This window comes from Carassius carassius, chromosome 5, assembly GCF_963082965.1.
Source record: "Carassius carassius chromosome 5, fCarCar2.1, whole genome shotgun sequence".
NCBI lineage: Eukaryota > Metazoa > Chordata > Actinopteri > Cypriniformes > Cyprinidae > Carassius > Carassius carassius.
Genome location: NC_081759.1, coordinates 16,246,907 through 16,265,415, shown reverse-complemented (window position 1 = coordinate 16,265,415; position 18,509 = coordinate 16,246,907). Strand labels below are relative to the sequence as shown.

The 18,509-nt window shown below is 36.9% G+C and overlaps 1 pseudogene; it reads left to right on the top strand.

Annotated features, from left to right (window-relative positions):
• The window catches only part of LOC132140860 (rho guanine nucleotide exchange factor 12-like), a 99,046-nt pseudogene that overhangs the window by 72,762 nt on the left and 7,775 nt on the right, over positions 1-18,509 (top strand).

Below are 18,509 nucleotides of genomic sequence, written 5' to 3'. Positions count from 1 at the left end.
ATCAAAAATAATTTGACATGGACCAAGAGAAATGAACTAAGAGAAATGAACCAAGAGAAAACATTACCGTCTACAGCCGCGAGAGGGCGCTCTATGCTGCTCATTGCTCCTGTAGTCTACACTGAAAACATAGAGCGCCCTCTCGTGGCTGTAGACGGTAATGTTTTCTCTTGGTTCTTGGTTCTAAATAAATGCGACTTATAGTCCAGTGTGACTTATATATGTTTTTTTCCTCATCATGACGTATTTTTTGACAGGTGCGACTTATACTCAGGTGAGACTTATAGTCCGAAAAATACGGTATGAAGTAGTCAGTGTCTCATAAATTATTTAATGACAAATACTTTTTTTGCTGCCTACTGGCATAACGAGATGATCAATACAATATAATCATTGTCATTGGGAATAAGATCGAATGGGTTTGAATTAGGAATGCACCGAAATTAAAATTTTTGTCCGAAGCCGAACAAAAGGAAACACTGGGCCATATACCGAACATGTTTTTTCCAAGCGGCAACCTTCCACTCTCTCTCTTGAAACCAACATGGAAGTGACTAAAACTGCAATTCATCGACTGGCCGCTGGAGCCTGGCTCCAAAAGGGAATAATCCGAAGACTCCCCATGTTAAAATGCCCAACTTCACAGTAGAAAAAAACATGTTTACAGCCCGGTAAAAAAATTTTTTTTTTTTTGGTCTGTATATCTTATTTTGCCCTTCGTGACAACTGTGAGGGGGGTGAATTTTTTTTATAACTTTAAATTGTTAAGCCTTAAAGTTCTGCATAATTAAGGGCTCAGCCACCTACCGCTGCAGTCAGTGCCATCTCACTAGGTGGGCGTGGTTTCAGCAACCAGCTCCCGCCTTTTTTCAATTATCCGGGAGTGACACTCGTTGAAGCGCTGCCAGGATGCCAATGTTATAGTAAATGTATTAATAGAGCTGTTATAAGGTAATTATCTTTTATTTTATTTTACAGAACGACAGTAAAATTACAATATCAATTATGAATGTCGATGGAGTTGTTGCTCTGCTTTTATTTTGGCAGAAACCCGCTGAAAGATCTCAGTGCTTCTTTTTGTTGACAACAGCATGCAGATTTATAAATGATTCTCATTACGAATTTGGGAAGATGTTTCTCGAACGTATCACATTGTCACATGTTACTGAGCAACTGACAAGTAACAAGTTCAGTGTAGATTTTCTCATGCTTTGGACTTTAAACTCTTGTGCCGCGAGTTCGTGCAACGCTATCAGAATACATGCAATTCATGCTTGCATTAGAAAACAGCATTCTGCAGTTTTACTAATCGTTTGGGGTCATTTTGTGATTTCAATCATCATACAGTAACCTAACCACCAGCATTAGCTACCTCTTCTCATCAGAGATGTGATGCAGCACTAAACAGTCTCTCGCTGTCTCTTGCTTCGTACTAGTAATGATTTCTGCGTCTTTCTCTGATAGTTTTAAATATGTTCACACTGCCGACATGTTTTGCTGCATGAGTGCATGCCTGTGTTTGATTACATTAGTCATTGTTTGGTACATATTATTCGGCTTTTTTGGCCGCACACCGAAATATTTTTTTTGCAAATTTTGGCCAAATAATTTCGGTTGCCGAATATTCGGTGCATCCCTAGTTTGAATCAAGATGCTCAAGAAATGCAGCTCTAGAATCTCAAAATTTAGTTTCATCAAGAATCCTGAAAAAACAATAATATTCACAATAATATTAAGCAGCACAACTATTTTCAACACTGATAATAGTACAAATTGTTTCTTGAGCAGCAAAGCAGCATAGTAGAATGATTTCTGAAGGTTCATTTAAGACTGGAGACTGGAGAATGACTGCTGAAAATTCAGCTTTGCCATCACAGGAATAAATTATACTTTAAAATATATTAAAATAGAACCCATTTATATTAAATTGTAATATTTCACAAAGTATTTTTGATCAAATAAATTCAACCTTGGTTAATCATAATTTCTTTAAAATCATTGAAAAAATCTTACTGACCCAAACTTTTGAACAATAATATATTATGGTTATCTGGAATGGACAATAAAAGTGTAGTTAAATCTACAAATCTAGACTTTTTAAATATAATCCATTACTTTTTTCTTAAAGAAGTTTATTAAAATAGATGACTATGGTGCTGATTAAGCTGGCATGCATTTTTAGCATATTTTCTATCAAGTTTTGAGAACTGAAACCCTACTTGAAATGCTGCGGCCTTGCAGAGTTGCTTATAAATACAGCATGAATACTGCGATCTATCAGTATGTGTAAATGTGTGCTTTATGTAAGCACGCATTCAGTTTAGAACCATTGGAAAGTATTGACGTAATTTTCTGGACTGAAGCTATTATTATAGACTGACTTATGTGATTAGGACCATCTTTGTGCTGATACATGTAAGTGTACTTGTATCAACCACGTGATGTTGACAGCACCCTCTTGAGTTTTCAATCTCACATCCTCTATGACAAGAGACGGTGGAATGATCAGAGCCACTGTGATGTTTGATAAATTACAGGCCATGATGGAGGAGCACAGCAGGAACCCTACTCCTAAACTACTGAAGGAAATCCAGGATGCCAAGAAGCACATTCCACAGCACCAGGAGCAGCTCAGCAAGCCCTCTGTGACTGGACAGGTACATACAGACACGCACACACACACACACACACACACGCACACACACGCACACACAAAACCGACCAACAAGCTGTGATTCAGAGGAATTCTCAGTTCTAAAATAAAAAAAACAAAAAAAACAACAACAACAACTGTAACATAAAAATAGACTCTATATATAGATGTTAATGTTATAAAATAAAAAATCTTTTTTTTAATTTAAACTTTGTATAAATACACATTTCAAATACTCATTTGAATACTTGATATAATTTCAAGTCCATCAAAATTAGAATCGATGGAAAAGTTTGTTCATGTTAAATCATACAATTACATTAGTAATGCCCATAACATTCAATTTTATTCATCAGTAAAACAAGTGCAGCATGTAACATTTCATAGCATATTTCAAACAGGAAGCCTTGTTTCAGCCTCCATTGTACCTTTAGAATTACTAGCTTAGGGATAACTAAAGCTAAAACCATACAAACATTTTCATTTACTGAAATAAAATAAAACAACCGAAACGTACTTCATTTCGGCTTGTTGCCAAGGCAACACTTCTCATTTTCATTTAGTTTGTTGAAGCACTAAAATAACTAAAACTTGATCAAAGCTATATAAAAACACAAAAAAACTACCAAAACTTGAACTGAACTTAAAATGACATGACATGCAACAATATGATTCACAAGTGATCATTTTGTTCACACTAGATGCAAAGTATCTACAGGACACAACAAAATCAATTACAACTCAAAGCCAGCTAGAAGAGTGTGTGGGCGGTCTCTCTCTCTCTCTCTCTCTCTCTCTCTGCAAGCACATGGCTGTCTCGCAACAAGATGAATGAATACATTCAAAAAAGTATTTTTTGCATGCTGCTGTTACATCATCAACAAAACTAGGCAGAAAAATAATAATTCCTGACCTCTGTAGTCTTCAGTAACAGTCATTATTTTAACTAGTGGTGCGGAAACTACACTTCACATTCTGGAAATGTCATGATTTTGCAGTGCTAATAAATGTTTGTTTGTGTTTGTTGTAGGATGGCTCCTTATCTCCAAGGCCAGGAGAAGGAGAGCAGGAGGATGGAGGGGGAGATTTGGATCAGCCCCCTTCATGGCAGGGCAATGCTGGAATGGAGCCACCGTGGACCAACAATAACACAGCCCATGTCAGTACAGTAGACCTGCTTCCCATCAAACTCACCTTCCTTATTTCGTGTTTACTTGGATGCTGATTTATGGTTCCTTTGTGTAAAATTTGCTGTCAATTGATCTGTGCAGGTCACTCCCAGTCCTGTCCCAGAGAGTCCATGCCAAAGAGAGACCCCCTGCCACAGCCCAAAGACCACACCCCGAGACAGCCTCAACTCCTGTCCATCACCGGACGCTGAAGACACACCTGACCTTGTTAGGGACCTCTTTGACCTCATGTCTTCATTTGTAGTTTCTCAGTGCTGTGCATAATTTGAACGCTTCTCGTTTAGGATTCTCAGTCGAGTGTGGGGAGCCCCTCATCTCGTCCAGTAGCACAAATCATTGGTGCTGAGGACGAAGACTTTGACACAGAGCAGGAACAGGTAGGGTTGACGGTGGTTTGAATATAGTCTATACATTAGTGCCTTTTGATTTTTGTTCTCACAGGCTTTGTTTCAAAAACTAGTAAACTGCCTAGATATTAACTCATGGCAAAGTTCTTTTTTGTTCTTAGCTTAGGGGTAAAATAAAGTTTAAAATACCTGAGCAGCTATAAAATGCTAGCAAACATCCCAGCACTACCTGTGGTGAGAGTGGTGTTTAGATGATTATGTAATATTTACTTCAGGCTTTCCTCTTAATAACAAAATAAACACAACAAAATGACGGTGGTGAGAAAACAGCAGTTAAGAAAGCATCTGTTCATAATGATCTGGATATGCTCTGCAATTTGGCTCTCCAGTTAACTTAAGTCACATCACGTTTATTTATATAGTACTTTACAAAATAGATAGCTTTAAAGCAAGCAGCTTTACAGTATTAAACATGAAAAAGTGTGTAACTTACAACATCAGTGTTTACTGATGGGAAGTCGTGGCCTAGTGGTTAGAGAGTTTGACTCCTAACCCTAGAGTTGTGGGTTTGAGTCTCGGGCCGGCAATACCATGATTTAGGTGCCCTTGAGCAAGGCATCGAACCCCTAACTTCTCCCCGGGCACCACAGCATAAATGGCTGCCCACTGCTCTGGGTGTGTGTTCACCCTATGTGTATGTTCACTGCTGTGTATATGCACTTGGATGGGTTAAATTCAGAGCACGAATTCTGAGTATGGGTCACCATACTTGGCTGAATGTCACGTCACTTTCACTTTCTATAAAGCAGCTTTCAAGTTTGTTTGTGTTTACTCGCATTTGACCTTGACAGACTGAAAAGAAAAATTAACCAGAGAAGATTTCTATTTTAAAGAAGTAAGAGCCGCAGAGCTCACATACCTCGCCACAACTTTGTTTTGATGAGATTTTATTTTGAAATGTCACACCAATTTGTATTTTTAAATTGCTTGAAGTATATTGGGGGTTCAACCAAGCAGCTTTCTGTTGGTCAACACAGCTAATCTTTGTAAATAACTGATGCTAAATCTGCAAATAGAAATCATTTGCCCTCACAGAAAATTCCTGATTGTGTGTATTCCTATTGAAGTAACTGGATTTTGCCCACAAAAATTAATTGAACAATGCTAAAAGTAAATGCAGCTTTACATTCACATCGCTTTTAAAAAGTGTACTGTTATTTCAGGTTGCTCTAGTTAATGCGCATGTGCAGTCCAGTGTGCATGTCTGTAGTAAATTGATGATTGGCTCTTTTGTTTAGATGGCGGAACTTGTTCTATCATATTGCATGTTGCAATTTTTCCCATTCATAGTAATATGGGTGAACAATAGAGCTGCAACTGACGATTATTTTTTGTGTCGTCTAATCTAACGATTATTTTTTCGATTAGTCGACTACTCTAACAATTATTTTTATTAAAATAAATTATTAATCTAATGTTCTTTTTTTGATTAGCTAATGAATCCTTTGGATAACTTTACAAAAAATATATAATTACAACTTCTAATATAATATTTCAACCTTTATTCGTTTTTTTCCCCAAAAAATACTTGGTTGAAGTTTTTACAGTATACAAAAATAAAGAGGCAAAGAAAATTATTTTACTATGGTAAATATGAGTTAATGATAGCGTTTATAATTAAACCACAGTAGCCACAAATTTACAGTTGTCTGAGACGTCATGAAATCTTCTTTAGCATCACAAACCATAAAATGTAGTCAGGGTTCTGCTATGGTTTATTTTCATAATAGGTAAACACAGCTCACAAGTTAACAGGATCACATTTCCTTGATTCAACAGCTGCACGATGTGCCGCCGAGAGTCCTGTCTTGAAGCCAGAGATCTGGAGCTTATTCGGTATAGATCGGTAGCTTGGTGGTTCGTGACTGTTGTCTCGCGGCGCGCCGTCTTTTAACGCTTGTTCGAAACCCGCGCCAACACAGACTTACTTTGTTTTTTATTTTTTTGTTTATCCCACTTACTTCAGCCGCTACGTGTGATCATACCAATAACTTGTAATCCTTACAAGAATATCAGAATCATGCAATGAGCAAGTCTGCGTTTATTAGACACTTAATAATATCACATCAGTTTGTGCTTTTAGAATCGCCGAATCTGCTACGGTCGTTCCATCACATCTGCAGCGGAGACCTGAACCAGGAAGTTGGTCACCAGATAACACGGTAACCAGTTAAACCGTAACACCGGAGAGCGCCAGTATGTTTTCCTCGGTGGTGCTCGTGCATCACAGTTGTGCTGCCGTGGTACACCATATTTGTTTTTGCAAAGGGAACAAAGGACCATTTTATTTGGCCTCTGTTTTAAGTATTCCCATATCATCAGAGTCTTTCTCAACTGAAATAGTGATCCCTCTACAGGGACCCCAATCCACAGTCCAGTTCGGCTCTATGTAAGTAATGCCTATGAGTTCCACTTGCCCCCCTTTTCTGAGACCCTACTTATGATGTCGTCTTAGAAGGTAACTACCTAGGTAGACAGTTGATATGAAGGAAGCTTACTAGCATTTGGAACAGAGCCCAGTGTTTTTTCATTGAAAATAGCAAAACCTTTTACACATTTACATTCACAAGCCCACATTTAAGTTATGCTTTAAATCATAAAGTATATTAATGTGTACTAGTAATGTAGTTAACTCTTTCTGTCTCTAGATGAATGGCCAGTGTTGCTGTTTTCAGAGCGTAGACCTCCTTAAATCTCGGCCTGCTCACCTGGCAGCTTTCATCCATCATGTGGTCTCTCAGTTTGACCCTGCACCACTGGTGAGATCGATCACCCCTCTTACCCACAAACCTGGAATTTCCAGGAATCTAACAAAATGTTTATAAATTACTTTCCATGTTCCATGAATCTCTCTTGCATGCTTATGGTTTGGACTCAGAACAAATGAGTCACATCACTTGTTTCCCTTCTCGCTCCCCAGCTGTGCTACCTCTATGCTGAAATTTACAAACAGTCCAGCTCCAAAGAGACACGACGAATCCTCATGGATACCTTCTTCGTAGAAAAAACAGCTGTGAGGAACTTTAAAGCAGTCTCAACTTGTTTAGCTTGTGATATATGATGTGGTTTCTGATTAAGTGTTGAAGGTTTTTTATTCTATTTTTGTTTTTATTTTTTTTACAGAGCTTGAAAGTAACAGTACCCGAATCCATTATCATTGACCTGGGTAAGGTCAAACCTCTAAATACAAGGCCTGTTATTTAAAATTAAAAGAACAAAATATATTGGCTGAATAAAACAAAAGTTTAACTGTCTGCTATTTAGTTTTGCTTTTTTTAAATGAATCTGTATTTGCTGATTTATTGGTAAATGAGTAAATTCTGATTATCGATAATGGTGCCATTATACTGTGCATCTAATTTTAGTGGCATTTTAGTGTAACTTTGCATGACTTTTATACATGTGTTTTGTGTTTGCACAGAACGGACTGCACACTCAAATAATGCAGAACGGAAGAGGCCGGAGCCTATCTCAGAGGATGTCCACCGGCAATATGTGCAGCAGCTGCAGGACACACTACTACCTGACATCCAGAAGAACCTAGAAGACTTCAGGTGAGTTACACTAATCTAATACACAATAACAATCAGATAAAGACCCCAACACACACACTCAAACTTCAGTGTATCAGCACATGTGTTAGTCAAAAACTTCTCTTCCACTAAGTCCACTTGTGCATTATCTGTATGTTTCAGGCACAAGCGCAGTATGGGTCTGACCCTGGCTGAAGCAGAGCTAGCCCGTCTGGATACAGAGAGAATGAGAGACCGTGTGGCTCTGGAAAAAGAGCGATCCTGTGCAGAGCACATTATCGCTAAGATAGAGGATGTACTGTAAGTGCACTTGTTCATGCTGACATGTATGTGAATATACTTTTAGATGATGCCATTTGTTCTTGAAGTTTCTAGTCCTTCTCTTCTTTGTTGTCTCTCTGTGTATGGTAGTTGGTGCTCACACACTACAGATCACTACCATTTACATACCCATTTAATCATGTTTACAAAGCTATTACAGAATTTTTTAAGATGTTCACAATTCTATTAAAAAAATGTCACTATGTCATTTAGCTTTATGGGCAATCATATCTCACTGATAAACCACACTTGATTGCTGTCCATGACTTTAAACCTTCCGCTACTCCCCTAGCTCAGGGTGTCCCTCAGGGCTCTGTTCATAGTCCTCTTCTTTTATGTAAATATACATATTTAAAGAGTATGTACATTTTGTAAGAGGTATATACTGTATATTTGCAAGGGACCAGTATGTAAACTGAGGTATAAATGTGTTCAGAAAGATAACAGGTGATTTATAAATATTTAAAAGGGGCTTTTTAGAAATAGAAATGATTGCTAATATATGCTGGGGTAAGTACTATACACACTTTTTAATAAATAAATGGTTCCCAACTCTCAAATTTAACAAAACTGAAAATTAAGTGTGAAAAAAGAGGTATGATTTACTTTTCTTAGCTGTGTTCACTTCCTTAAAGGATAGTGATGTAATTTTGAGCAAATTGGTTGATTTATAGAGTTTTACATTATTTAAAAAGGGTTATGGTAACAAGGTTTATGTGTGACATATAGGCATCAGCCGACAGCCATTCATTGTTAATCATTATTTAACAGGTTCCAATTTTACCCAGAGATTGATTAAGATTAAACATAGACTAAGATGATTGTATTGAGATTAAACTAATTATGAGAACATCTTTAAGTTTAATCCAGAATGGGTAAATATTATGTTACACTATTTAAATAAGGAAAACACATTGGAAGTTGTGTGTCTCTCTCACACTTCAGTAAATTGCAACTTATGTTTTGTTTCAGATTGACGTCACAGGCCACAGAGGAAGATAAGTGGTAAGGGGAATTCTCATGTCCTCTCCCTCCATAAACGACATACAGTATTACATCACCCCATATTAACCCCTGAAACACTGTCCTGCCTCACAGATTGAAACGAAATCCAAGGTCACACAGAAATTTAGTATTTAATGAAATGGTACAGTTTTGCATTACTTTATAAAATATTAAAACAAAACCTTAAAGTGAAAAGTTACATTTTAAAGGCAAAAGCCTGCTTCAAATCACACTAGCCCTGTAGTTTCCCTCCCAGTATTTGCTGCAGTCTTGTGAGTGGTGTGTAGTTGCAGCATATGATCAGACAGGAGCCCATATGGGCGGCAGCAGCAGGGACTGAGGCATTGTGTGTCTGCCCAGATGGCATGCAAGAGAGTGGAGCCTCATGAAGCCTCTGACAGGAGCTTGTGAGGGCTATTTCTGCTCTGGCACTGACTGTGGTTACGCATTGTACAAGTCATCTGTTTAGCTTGTAAGTGTTTGTGAGAACAGCTTTGTAAGTTCTTCAGCTGGGGTCCTAGCTGTCAGAATAATTTTCTGCACACTGTAAAGTATTTCAGCATGGACTGAACTAGGCTCTTGCTCCCCCTGCTGGAAATGACAGATAGTGATTTTCTCACAATAGTCAGTTTTAAACTACCCTTGTGAAACTTAGTTTACGTCTAAGGTTGGATTAGAAAAATATCAGCTAGTCTTTTATTTTGGCTGAATGATCAACACCTGGGCTTATATGCAGATGTAATAAAGCAATTTGAATGAATTACTACTGTTCAAACTTAGGGATGTGAACAAATTCCAAGTATTTTTTTGTTTTTCCTCATACTATCATTCTCTTTCACAGTAGCACCATGCAGTTTGTGATACTGTCATATATGAAGCAGCTCGGCGTAAAAGTGAAGGAGTCTCGAGGGCTGGAGCACAAGCCAAAGCTAATGAATCTTTTCCCTAAGATCAAGGTACAAACTTTCTGACTCTGCCTCCAAATGACTCCATGAAACAAAATAAACCTAACCATTGTCTCTGTGCTCCTTAAACAGATAACTCGATTTCCTAATGTCTTTCCTCCGAGACGGCCGAGCAGGATTGACACTTCAGCAAGTAAGCTGATTTATTTCAGGAACAGTTAAACCAGTGGTTCTCAATCTTTTTTATTCAAAGACCCCCACTGGCCAACAAAATTATTTATAGGCCCTGCCCATATTAGCTAAGATAATTCCTCTTATATTTCTGCTGTAATAATGATAATGCTGCTTGTTTTCAAACTCTTTTTTAACATTATTAAATTAACCAAAATGTATTTTATGATTGCAACAGCTACAAGATTCTGATTCTATATGTTCTTTAAAAAAATTGTTTTGGAAGGGGAGAAATAAATTTTGTGTGTGTGTGTTTAATATATATTATTTTATTAAGGTTTCAGTTTTTTTATTGATATGCTTTAAGTAATCTGGCCTTGAGAACCACTGGATTACAACACAGGTTTAGTTTTGTAGTTATGCAGACAGTAGCAGAAATGGCAGCAATTCATAAACAAGGTCATTTACATTTAGACTTAAAGGGACAGTAGTAAAAAAGAAAGGCCTGTTTAATTCTAGGATCTAGAGATGGTGAAATGGGATTTGTAATAAATTAAATAATATTTCTTAAACCCAGAGGAATACTATAAGTGAATTTAAAGTGATAAAAATTATTAATTAAAAACTAAAATAAATTTTGTTTCAGTTTCTAATAGGGTGAAATCTCTTTATGCCTTAATTTAGTTCCTTGTGAAGCTCTTTGTGGGTTTATTTTACTTCCCTGTTTGTAACCATTTTATACAGACAACCACCCACTTGTAATCTTTATTTTGAAGAGACAAATACAATTCAGTACTCAATGCAATTTTTTTTTTCAGCTGGCCCTGCCACAAATAAAATAAAATAATTAAATAAAAATTATAAATTGTAATCATTTATTGTAATTATTTACATAGTAAATAATGTTTTAAAATTTTTTAGATACCAGTGAAATTTCACAATTCCCTTTTCCAGTTTCGATATCACAAAAAAAAATTAATATCCTAACTATTATTAAGTTAAACATTAGTGAAGACAAGTAAACAGTCAGTAATAAAATAAGAAGAACAATAGAGCAAATAAAATGAGTTTTAAGTTTTTCAGGTAGGTCTAACACTAGTATGCAGAGGAAAGAAATATTAAAGAAATGAAGTAAGGTAATCAGTGTACAATAATCACTGCTCTGTCCTCCCTGAATTAAATCTTTTCTCCCAGTTTTATATGTGTGTGTTTATATATATATATATATATATATATATATATATATATATATATATATATATATATATATATATACATAATTTTTCCATCAACTGTCCCGAGGGTCTTTCACGCTGACCCGGGCAAACAGGCAGTCCTTACTTGCGATCCCTGACTCTTGTGTTGTTCTCTCTCTTGCCCTGCAGTCAGCAAGGCTCTGGAGCCGAGGCAGCGTCCGACAAAGCCTCCGCTGCCGCTGGGCACCGGAGAGCAGGCAGACGGCTCATCTCCTCCTGTACGGAGCAGTCAGTCGAGTGAAGTCTCAGATGGCACCACTGCCCAGTTCACATCACCCCCTTACAGCGCTCCAGCAGCACAGGGCACAGACGGCATCAGCCGAGAGCCTGAGGCTGGTGAGAGACGCTTCACAGATCATTGCTGTCAAGTGTCTGTGCTTTTAAAAGTGTTCTTTTTTGATATTTTTGGGGCTGTCAGGTGATTACCGATTTAGATCAAATGAATTACCTTGTGATAATTAATAATCAAACCGATCATTTAAATTGTCATTTTGGCTGAGAAAAGCCCCACAAAGATCAGCCGTGATTATTTTCTTGATTAAACACTTTACAATAAAGTTCCATTAGTTAAGTAGGTTAATTAAACGTGAACCAACAATAAAAAAGTTTTCATTTTAATAAAAAAGTTTTTCCATAAATAATTTATTAAGTGTAATGTAACTTTTTTACGTTTGCTAATACATTATTCAGATCAAAAGTTGGACCTGGTAATATTATTGAATAGAATAAACAACGAACAGTAAGTTGTATGTTTATTAACGTTACCAAAGATGAATAAAAACTATATTTAAATAAAAATAAATACTGCATTAACTAATGGAAACTTCTTGTAAATGTTTACCTCGCTCTTAAATGCCTTTAATCTTTCTCTCCTTTTTTCCCTGTCCACTGTCATTGTCCCCTCTCATAGTTATCTACCCTTAAAGATCACTCTTTCTGTCCTCTACTTTGCATCATATTTCTACTTATATTTTCAGCAGCAGTATTACAAAAATGTAGAATCTTATTTCTTGACTCAAGATTTGAAAAATGTCTAGTTCGAAGTGAAATTACTAAATAGAATAGAGGGAGTTTATTCATTGTGTGCATAATTGAATTGTTTTTTGTGCTCGTTCTTTAAACATTCAAAGCCCAGTAAAGGCCAGTTTCAAGATGCCTTTCCTTATGAAACTTCTTTTATTCAGCACTGATTTCAATTTTCTGAAACACTGTCTCTCTCTGGCTGTTGTCTTAGGTGGACTCCCCTCTTCTGCACTACCTAGACTGGGGGACGGTGGCGTCCCGGGAGATCTGCAGGACTCGTCCTCCTCAAACACTCACTTTGACTTCAGCCCCTGTACACTGGAGCATCTACAGGAGGAGGAAGCTGAGACAGACAAGTGAGTCAAGTGATCACCATCCAGGCTTATATTAATAAAATCACTTTTGCACACTACACACAATCATTAGCTGTTATGTCCCCAGCAGGTAGTAGAACAATATAATTAGCATCCTGAATGAGACATTTCATATTCATTTCTAAATACAACATTAAAAACAAACAAACAAACACATTTAGATATTGTTTTATGATATTTGTGCACTGTTCAGACTGCAGAACCTGAAACTGGATTGAGTCTGAACTACACTACCATTCAAAAGTTTGAAGTCAGATTTTTTTTCCCTAAAAGACAGTGATAGTAAAGACATTTATAATCTTACAAAATATTTTTATTTCAAATAAATGCTTTTCAACAGAAATGTCACAGTTTACACAAAAATATTAAGCAGCACAACAGTATTGTGTTTTGAATATTGATAATAATAGTAGTTTTTTCTTGAGCAGCAAATCATTACATTAGAATGATTTTTGAAGGATCATGTGACACTGAAGACTGAAGGAATGATGCTGAAAATTCAGCTTTTTTCATCACACAAATACAGCTTTGCCATATAAAATATATTAAAACAGCAATAATTTTTAATCGTAGTAGTAATTCACAATTTTTTAATAAATGGTAGTGTAAATAAGCCTAAAAATTGTCACTCCTTTTACATTGGATTTGGATTTAAGACGAGCAGTCGCAGTCTCATAATTAGGCTGTTTTGAGTAAGAGCAGTCTCATCTATTTCAGTGGCCACGATACAGGCCTCACAGCTATTTTTGTTCCATAAGTCTCTGTGATTATGCACATACAACATTTAAAACAAAGCTTTGCTCTGTGGTGCTCTGCTCTGTAAATGATCTTACTGGGACAGACAGAGAATGAAGCTTGTGCCTCATGACTTGGGGCTGTTTGGAAGAGAAAGAGAGCGCTGACAACATGCAGCGTTTGGGATGTTGGGATTCTTACTGCTGTTGGGTAATTGGACTGTGATTTACCCTTCAGGACGCAGGACACCGGCACCCCCAGGCCTGACAGGAGGTGAGTGCTCTCTCTTTGGTGCTTGACAGTGTCCGATGCTGAAATCACTTCTTGGCCATTTCAGACAAAAATATAAGCATTAATGTAACAAAACATTTGAATCCCATTGTATAATGATACAATTTTGGCTAATTCTTTTATGAAAGTGGGAACCATGGTACAGCTCTGATAGAATTTAGTTTGTCTGACCTACTGTTAGGGACATTCAGTATGTTTTCCTTGCTAGGCTTCTATGATTTCTCTATGTTATATATATATATATCAAATTAATAATAAAAAAATTTCAATTGTATAATCATATAAGGATACTATAGGCACACTCTACATAAACTTCGTCTCCAGAGCGGAGTTAATTTCTTGAGCATTTCACCGTGTCATTTAGTCATTTGTTAATAAAAAAAACTTGATGGAATTATGACGACATATATTACTATTTGTATAGTAAAATTTACCTCTCAACATAAATAATAATAATATTCATTGAAACTTGTTTTTATGTAATATTTTAATTAATAATATATTTACATTTTTAAAAATACCACTAGTTGATTGTATTTTAAGATTGATTAAACTATTCAAACTGTTTTTTTTTTACTATAAATTAGCATTAAATTATAAAAATGTTATAGAAATTGCAGGGCTTTATTATTGTTCAGAATGTAATAAATGAATAATTTGTTAACCTTTTATGAATTGAAATGGTTAGATGTGATTTGACGTGTTTGTACAGAAGGATGGAGCCGCTGTGCTCTGGAGAGGTGCAGAGTGAAGATGATCAGTGTGCTGAGGTAGAGCTGGAGCCTCTGAACTGGCAGACGCTGGTGAGCAGAGACGTCCTGTCCACACTAACCCCTCAGGAAATCAAGAGACAGGAAGTCATCAACGGTAAGTGACAAGTGTGGCTCACCGTATGAGCAGTGGTTTGAGAAGTGTATCCCTGAAGTGATCACAATTTATTTTCTTATTTTAATTTCTCATAAACTTCAAGTTGCATGATATGGATGAACAATAGGGCCATTCGCACTGCTGTAGTTCCAGTAAATGTACAGTACTAAAGTACTGGGACGATTTTGCGCTAACCATCTCCCAGTACCATTTAAAGGGTTGCATCTGCACCAACAGTGAGTACTAGGAGGTGATGTAAGCTGCTCGACAGCGATGTAATTTGTGCGCGGCTTTCAACAACGTTGACAAAGAACAACGTAAACAACAGGAGGATGGAGGACGCTTGTGATCGGAGCTGTGCTTTTTTGTTGTGTCTCGCGGGTTTCACAGTAATGGACGTGGAATGTCGACATATACGTAAAGCGACTGAAAGAAAGGGAAGAAGGAATCTCCAACGATAACTAGCAGCGATACATTTGCTACAGGTTCCTGCACTTCAGCGTCTGTACATTTATCGCTGTTCATCATACTTGCGGAATAAGTTGAGACAATGTTTTCGAACGTGTCTGGCCAATCAATGTCTACTCACTTCACGGATAGTACCAGTTGTGCTGGTTAGCCCCTGCTCCAGTTCTGGCGGTGCGAAAATGCATAAAATATCAGATAATTTGTTACACAATTCAAGAAATGGATCTCTTAGGCTACATGGATCTCTCTCCATTAGTTTTTATGCTAGTAGTAAAATTGATTTTTGATTTTGATTGAAACACTGTTACCCGACATCAGTGTTTTTACTATTATTAATTAAAAGTGAATAAGTAACACAAGTAACCTTACATATATATTTTACATGTTTTTAACCTTACATATATATTTAATTTTATTATAAAGTTGCATAATAGCTGTAAATTAATTCCCTCATTTTATCCCAGGAAAAAAAAAACATATTCTGATTAGTCCCAGCACAAACTTGAGAAGCAGTTAACAAGTCCAAACTATCCTGTGTAACCATCACTCTCCTTCCTGTCATTGCTTTCATAGAGTTGTTCTACACAGAGAGAGCACATTTTCGAATGATGAAGGTTCTGGAGAATTTGTTTTACCAGCCGCTGATCCGAGAGTCCATCCTCCCTCCTGCAGACATCAAAAACATCTTCAGCAACCTCGAGGAGATTGTTCAGCTGCACAGTAAGTCTCGTAACTTCTTAACACATCTAAAGGAAAGATTCCTCCTAAATACTCTCTTCCTTCTCGTTTCACTTCAGTGTCTTTAACAGAACAAATGACTGCGGTTCGGAAGAAAAATGAGACGGCGCTCATTGACTCAATAGGAGATGATTTGCTTTCCTGGGTAAGAAATACGCAAAAAAATGTCCTGCTTGAAAATCCAGATTGTTCTAGTCTAAGGTAGACCAGCTGACGAACATGGTGGCTGGTTTGTTGCTGTATCAAATTGATATGATCTTCCAACTAAACCAGCTTGGACCAACTAATGACCATAAATGACTAGTTTTAGCCAACTAGAAACCATCTAAATTCAGTTATTATTAGATTTTCTAGAAGGGATGTTTAACACCTAAATTGTGTCTTTACCCACAGTTCAGTGGAGAAGAAGAGGTAAAGATCAAGAGAGCTGCGGGCACGTACTGCAGTAATCAGCCTTTCGCCCTAGAGCTCATCAAGAGCAAACAGAAGAAAGACCAGCGCTTCAGCTCCTTCATACAGGTCAGTGGCCTTATAGAGCTTTATCTGGCCATTCCAGATGGAAAATATAGTAAATGTAACTACTATTATATATTTAATAGACTATAAATGTAAGTAAATTAATATAGAAGTGTTTGTATTGCAGGAGGCAGAGAGTAACCGACATTGTCGCAGGCTACAGTTAAAGGACATTATTCCTGTGGAGACACAAAGACTCACAAAGTATCCCCTCCTGCTGGAGAACATCGCCAAAAACACGGGTACAGCACTTTCTTCTTTATCCCAACACTCAAATTACACTTGTCACAATTGATCTCAAATATTCGGCTTGTTGTTCAGTGTAACGTCAATACAGGGGTTGGGGGGGGGGGACGATCCTCCGATTTGATTATCTCTTTCTGAGTGTAGTTTTTCTGCATATGCACGAGGGTGCATTGTATGCGATAGAGAGTCATATTCTGCTTCCTTATACACAAGCATACGTAACATTGAATAAGTATAGAAATTTGACTTTCACTGCGCAGGATATTCGCTGTGAGAAATGTGTTTCACTCAGATGTATTTCAGTTTTCATCTTCGTACTGCTGTACAAATGCAGAATTTATGCCACTTCTGAATTTAACCCTTGTGGATTGTTCAAATTCACTACCCTTTCGAGTTGTTCGGGATGAAAACATCCACTCAATTAAACTGCTGTAAAAATGTATCAGATTTTTTTGCATAAATCTGTTAATCAACCTCAGTCCTGATCAAAACTACCAAATGTTTTTAAAAAATCCAAGATTTTAACTCTTTAATTGCCAAGTTCATAAATGATGTCACTGATTTTGGGGGGGGGGGGGGCACACAAAATGACTTATTTTCAATATAAAAGTAATTGTGGCTGGATTTTTTTTTTTACTTTTTATAACAGTCTTGGGCATGTCAAAGATTAGTAGCAATATTGGCTTTGATGCATTTTTAGTTTTTGTGCAACATTAGATTTAATTTTTTTCTCCCTAATTTGTTGTTGGTGGCTGTTTTTGTCCCATTGATTTCCATTATAACGACATTTTTTGATTGCAAAGCCATGACACCATGTAATCATGCATTCTTGATTGTTTGTGGTTTTCTCTTTTGGGAAGAGGTAAAATTTGTTAATTTTACAGTTGATCACTAGGTGGGACCATTAACCCTTTAAATAGGCCTGTGCAAAAAAAGGCTTAGTTTCTGGCTTGTATATGGAGTTATATGGAGTATAACAGCAAATTATAGTGTTTGTGTGTGTGTGTGAGATTCTTGATTGTTGGTGGTTTTCCCTGTTGGGAAGAGGTAACATTTGTTATTTTTACAGTTGATCACTAGGTGGGACCATTAACCATTTAGATAGGCCTGTGCAAAAAAAGCTTAGTTTCTGACTTGTATATGAAGCTATATGGAGTATAACAGCATATTATATTGAGTGTGTATGTGTGTGTGTGTGTGTGTGTGTGTGTGAGAAAGAGAGAGAGAGTGTGTGTGAGAGAGACCTTTGCGCACTTACCTTAATGTATTTTAGAAAATCACAATGTACACCTCAGCTCTTAGAACTACATGGAGTCAACAAAAGTGTATTTATGCACCTGCTGCCTTTTAATGGTGGTGAAAGTATTCGGTTGTTAAGTGATGACGTAAGAAGCTCTGTTTCCGGGTCCAGGCCTCAACACGCTTCACTTGAGAATATGACCTCAGCAGCCGTTTATGAACACTGTTTATTCATATTGATAATTTAAGTTAAACACTTTCAAACTTACGATATACACTACAGTCTCCGTGCTCACAGCGTCCCAAACACAAATAATTTTTATATATTTTTTTAATATTTATATTTTCATTGTCTGGCTATCTGGTACTTCGGTATGGAGTTAAAGGTTAATATTATAACTTTTTGGCTAGTATTCTATCACATTGTGAGTTTATATTAGCACCTTTTGTTGTTTTCTCTTGGTAACTGATAGAGCGTTTGGACACGGAAGCGCTGCTACGTGACATCAGACTTAACAAGCGAATAGACTAAACAAAAGCAAAGTACGTGGATTTAAAAACTTGCATGCCA